Source organism: Oryx dammah, unplaced genomic scaffold (assembly GCF_014754425.2).
Source record: "Oryx dammah isolate SB20612 unplaced genomic scaffold, SCBI_Odam_1.1 HiC_scaffold_15, whole genome shotgun sequence".
Lineage (NCBI taxonomy): Eukaryota > Metazoa > Chordata > Mammalia > Artiodactyla > Bovidae > Oryx > Oryx dammah.
In genome coordinates this window covers 26,316,591-26,322,590 of record NW_024070199.1, presented here as the reverse complement: position 1 = coordinate 26,322,590, position 6,000 = coordinate 26,316,591, and the positions used below count along the sequence as shown (strand labels likewise).

At 40.0% G+C, this 6,000-nt stretch overlaps 2 pseudogenes; both read right to left on the bottom strand.

The window, feature by feature from the left end:
* Positions 1–531: 531 nt before the first annotated feature.
* On the bottom strand, positions 532–1,424 carry LOC120874386 (annotated as a pseudogene).
* A 3,013-nt stretch (positions 1,425–4,437) lies between these two features.
* On the bottom strand, positions 4,438–5,227 carry LOC120874883 (annotated as a pseudogene).
* Positions 5,228–6,000: the final 773 nt, after the last annotated feature.

Sequence of the window (6,000 nt, the reverse complement as noted above, 5' to 3'; positions counted from 1 at the left end):
TTAAGATAAATAAATTTTGGAATTTCCCTGGCAGTCCAGTGATTAGGACTCAGCACTTTCACTGCAGTGAACCTGAGTTTAGTTCTTGGTTGGGGGAACTAAGATCCTGCAAGTCACACATTGCATCCAAAAAATAAAAATTTAAACTTAAAAAAATAATTTTTAAAAAATGAATAATCTTGACTAAAAAAGTTTCATATTCCATGCATATAATAATCCACATGAAGGCCTTTGGATATTGTTTTAATGTTTAGAGGTAATACAGAATTTTATGGACATGTGGATGCTGGCACATCCTTAAATGGTGCTGTTCTCTATATGATAACACTATGAGTCCAGCCCTTTCCCTGCCACTTCCCCCCAAATAATCAAGTCTTAATAGTAGCAATGATCTCATTAATTGTGGACATACATTCCTGTGTCTGGACTATTTCCTTACCAAACTTTCTCGGGAAATCATAAATTTCTTCCAAGGCAAATTACTCTTTTTCATAGGAAACTTATTTTTTCAAGGATTTTATTAAAGGCAATTTAGACATCGTTATTCTTCAGGCTGTAGATCAGAGGATTCAGCATGGGCACAATAACGGTTTAAAACACAGAAGACACTTTCCCTTGTTCCATGGAGCTGACTGATGATGGCTGCAGGTGCATGAATGCTGAAGATCCATAGAAAATAGTGACAGCTGAGATGTGGGAGCTGCATGTGCTGAAGGCTTTGGACCTGCCCTCCGTGGGACGAATGTGGAGGATGCTGGAGACGATGAAGATGTAGGAGCTGAGGATGGTCAGGATTCAAGTGAGGATATTAAATGCACTGAAACACAAAACAACCACCTCATTTATGTAAGTACTGGAGCAGGAGAGCTCCAGTAGAGGAAAAAGGTCATGGAGGTAATGGTTGATCACATCAGCCTTGCAGAAAAGCACTCTTAGCATGCAGCCTGTGTGAGCTGTGGCACCAGTCAAGCCCATGATATAAACCCCAACTACCATGCAAGAGCAGAGCTGATAAGACATGGTGACATTGTAAAGCAAGGGGTTGCAGATGGCAACATAGCGATCATATGCCATTACAGCCAACATATGACATTCTGATATAACAAAAACAAGGAAGAAGAGAGTTGAGTCATACATGCTGGGTAGGAGATAGTATTCTTCTCTGTCACAAAGGTCACCAGCATTTTCGGGGTAATGACAGTGGACTGACAGAGGTCAATGAAGGACAAGCTGCAGAGGAAATAGTACATGGTGGTGTGCAGGTGAGAACCGAGCCCAATCAGTGTGACCATGCCCAGGTTCCCCACCACCGTGACCACATAGATTCCTAGAAAGAGGAGGAAAAGGGGCAGCTGGAGTCCTGGATGCTCTGTTAGCCCAGCAAGGATGAACTCAGTCACTGAGGAGTGATTTCCTGCTGCCATTTTCCTCTGGGAATTTATGGAAGAAATGAAGAATTGAAGTGGATATTTATAGTCTTATAACACAATGATGTGTAATATAAAAACCAGACTTTTCAAGCAGATAGCTCCAGTTCTCTGTGTGTTCCTGATCTATGTTAGTGGTCAAAGTGCATCTCAGTAACATAGAAGATGTAAATATTAACAAATATAAGATAGAATGTTCCTTTGTTTGTTCTATGTTATCAAACCAAAGAATTCTCCCAATGGGTCTCAGTATTGCCCAGTGCCTAGACAGCAAAAGAAATTTTCTGTTAACTTTATTATAAGAACCTTCCATGATTTGTTTTCATTCCTCTCAACTCTTCTACAGAGCAAATACTAGTATGCCTATTTTACATGCTGGATAACTAATACAGTGGTTGGATATTTTCTCACAGTTAGTTATATAAGAAGTACATGGTCAAGCCTTTCTGTCTCACTTTCCATCTCCTCTTTTAGCTACTCATATCTGCCCTTCTATCTCTTTGTCATATGAGAGCAACCATTCACAGCAATTAAAGTAAGTGGAAAAATTAATATAAAGTACTGACTAAGCTAAGTCACTTCAGTTGTGTCTGACTCTGTGCAACCCCACAGATGGCAGGCCACCAGACTTCCCCGTCCCTGGGATTCTTTAGGCAAGAACACTGGAGTTGGTTGCCATTTACTTCTCCAATGTATGAAAGTGAAAAGTGAAAGTGAAGTCGCTCAGTCTTGTCCAACTCTTAGCGACCCCATAGACTGCAGCCTACCAGGCTCCGCCATCCATGGGATTTTCCAGGCAAGAGTACTGGAGTGGGGTGCCATTGCGTTCTCCAGTAGTGTATAAATAACTGATCCTTTGCAGTGAATACCGTCACTATAGTCACCTTTTCAAAATTAATGAGGAAAATTCAGAAATGTGAAATATTAAAGCCTAAATTCATTCATCCTAAAATCTCTTATGAAATATTACCATATGCTAAGTACTTTGTATGACCTGTTATTGTCCTGGGCTTAGGTTCTGGGAAACCAGGGCTGCAGAATGTCAATCTTGCATGATCCTTAGGCTATAACAACAGTATGGGTGTGGTCTTGGTGTCTTTGTACTCAGCTTCAAATTCACCTTCAAACCAAAACACTCCCCCATAGGCACAAGAGAACAAAGCAGAAAGAATATTTGCATCGTTCTATCTCTGGGATATGGGGGAAGAAGGCTGATGATTCCATGCACAGCACAGTGTGATGACTTCAAAAGAAAGAGACCCAAGAGGTATCAACAGAGGTTATTGGTGTATCAAAACTGATTACTATTTATTCAGTGCATACTATGTGTTGTGCAAGGCCTTTTAAAAATAGTGTCCCAGCAATCTTTTTTTAAAATTTTTTAATTTTTTCCAGCAATCTTATGAGTGTATTATTCCCATTATATAGATGAAGATGCCATTAATAAATTCAGAGACTTAAGTGATTTTTTAGCCATGACTAGTTTTTCAATATAAATGTGGATAATGAGAGATCAAATTGCCAACATCTGCTGGATCATCAAAAAAGCAAGAGAATTCCAGAAAAATATCTATTTCTGCTTTATTGACTATGCCAAAGCCTTTGACTGTGTGGATCACAATAAACTGTAGAAAATTCCAAAAGAGATGGGAATACCAGACCACCTGACCTGCCTCTTGAGAAACGTATATGCAGGTCAGGAAGCAACAGTTAGAACTGGACATGGAACAACAGACTGTTTCCAAACAGGAAAAGGAGTACATCAAGGCTGTATATTGTCACCCTGCTTATTTAACTTATATGCAGAGTACATCATGAGAAATGCTGGGCTGGAAGAAGCATGAGCTGGAATCAAGATTGCCGGGAGAAATATCAATAACCTCAGAGATGCAGATGACACCACCCTTATGGCAGAAAGTGAAGAGGAACTAAAAAGCCTCTTGATGAAAGAGAAAGTGGAGAGTGAAAAAAGTTGGCTTAAAGCTCAACATTCAGAAAATGAAGATCATGGCATCTGGTCCCATCACTTCATGTGAAATAGATGGGGAAACAGTGTCAGACTTTATTTTGAGGGGCTCCAAAATCACTGTTAATGGTGATTGCAGCCATTAAATTAGGGGGAAAAAAAGAAATGTGTTCTGGGGTTAATGCCTGGAAAAAAAAAAAAGACTCTTTGGAAATAAAGTTATGACCAACCTAGATAGCATATTCAAAAGCAGAGACATTACTTTGCCAACAAAGGTCCATCTAGTCAAGGTTATGGTTTTTCCAGTGGTCATGTATGGATGTGAAAGTTGGACTGTGAAGAAAGCTCAGCGCAGAAGAATTGATGCTTTTGAACTGTGGTGTTGGAGAAGACTCTTGAGAGTCCCTTGGACTGCAAGGAAATCCAATCAGTCCATTCTAAAGGGGATCAGTCCTGGGTGTTCCCTGGAAGGACTGATGCTAAAGCTAAAACTCCAATATTTTGGCCACCTCATGTGAAGAGTTGACTCATTGGAAAAGATTCTGATGCTGGGAGGGATTGGGGGCAGGAGGAAAAGGGGACGACAGAGGATGAGATGGCTGGATGGCATCACTGCCTCACTGGACATGAGTCTGTGTGAACTCTAGGAGTTCGTGATGGACAGGGAGGCCTGGCGTGCTGTGATTCATAGGGTCACAAAGAGTCGGACACGGCTGAACAACTGAACTGAACTGAACTGATTTCATCATCCATAGAACAGTCTCCTATCTTCAGAGAGAAAATCATTGGAAATGATAAAGAAAAAAACCCAGAGATAATGCCTTTCTTCTTACTAGTATTAGTGGGAAAAGAGGAAAGCAAATTGTGCAAACAGTGAGGAAAGAGAGAAGACCTACTCTCCAAAAACTGAAAATAAGAGAAGATTCAAATTTTCTTTAACATGGTGAGAAAGCAAAAAAAAAAAAAAAGTCAATAAAGTTATTTTAAACACAGAAAATTCCTGCCCTGTGACTAATTGTACAGAGAGATGGTTTCTAATTAAATTTATCTCCTCCTCAGAGTTTTTCTCAAAGCAGTTTTCACATCTTTATTTCTCAAGCTGTAGACTAATGGATTCATCATGGCAACCACATTGATGTAAAAGAGAGAAGAGAACTTTCTCTCATCCATAGACCCAGCAGAAGATGATCTGAGATACATAAATATGCATGATCCAAAGAACAGAGAAACAGCAGTGATTAGGGAACTGCAGGTATTGAAGGCTTTGGACCTGCCCTCTATGGAGCGTATGAGGAGGATGTTGGTGAGGATGAGCCATAAGAGACAACATGGTGAGATTAGGTACAATGATGTTGATATCTACCACAATGAAAAGTTCCATCTCACTGATGTAGGGACTTGTGCAGGAGAGCTGGAAGAGAGAGTGGATGTCACAAAAATAATGGTTGATGGTGTTTGCATCACAGAAGGTCAGTCTCAGCATGCATCCAGTGTGAGCCATGGCACAAGAAAATGCCACCAACTAGGAACCAAGTATAAGGCTAGAACACACTTTAGGAGACATAACAACATTATACAATAGTGGGTTACAGATGGCCACATAGCAATCATAGCCCATTGATGTCAGCACATAGATCTCAGGAAAAAAAAAAAAAACAAACAGAAAAAATAAAGCTGAGTCATGCACCCCATGTAAGAAATAATATTCTTCTTTGATGTGAAGTTACTCAGCATTTTGGGTGTAAACACAGAAGAATAACAGAGATTTATGAAGGACAAGTTAAAGAGGAAAAAGTGCTCAGGGGTGTGTAGGTGTGAATTTAGCCCAATTAGAATTATCAATACCAAATTCCCCCATCACAGTGGTCATATGCATTATTACAAATAAACAGGAAAAACACGGGGAGTTGGAGATATGGTTGGTCTGTTAACCTTAACAGAACAAATTCAGTCACAAAAGAATCATTTATAGGAGCCATTCTTTTCTAAAGGAATCTCTGGACTCAGGAGAAAAGTATAACATTAGAAAACACCTCAGTTCTTGCCATAATATTTCATCCTACAATAGAGTATACACTGGCAATGCATGAACTTAGACCCTACCTAGACCCTTGGAGTTTATCTTTACCATTATCATGATACAGAGTGAAATGGACTTTCATTTTGTCAGAGCTTTTATAAGCTAATATAGCAAAGACATCACAAACTTAGCCTATAGTGGGAAGACCATAGGCAATGATGACGCTGGAAAAATCAAGGGAGAAGAACTGTTGACCAGGACAGGATTGTACTACTTCCTCTCAACGTTTCCTCATTCACCTGAACTCTTCCCTCACGAGGAAAATTGGAGGCAGTGTTCCTAGCAAGCTGGCGCTAGCTTCTAATGCAGATTAGTCTTCATTGGTAGGAACCAAGAACCTTGTTTCTAATACAAAATGAAGGCACCAGAATCCTCATGCTGTTATTTCCCCTGCCAGAGAGTAAAAGCTACAAAGTAGAAGACTGAGAGTGCTACCTACTTAGGGGAGACTTCCTGATTGATATACTCTTTGAGCCCCTGAATGACTCTGAATATTCTCTGACCAACCCCCTGAAGAGATTTTCCCA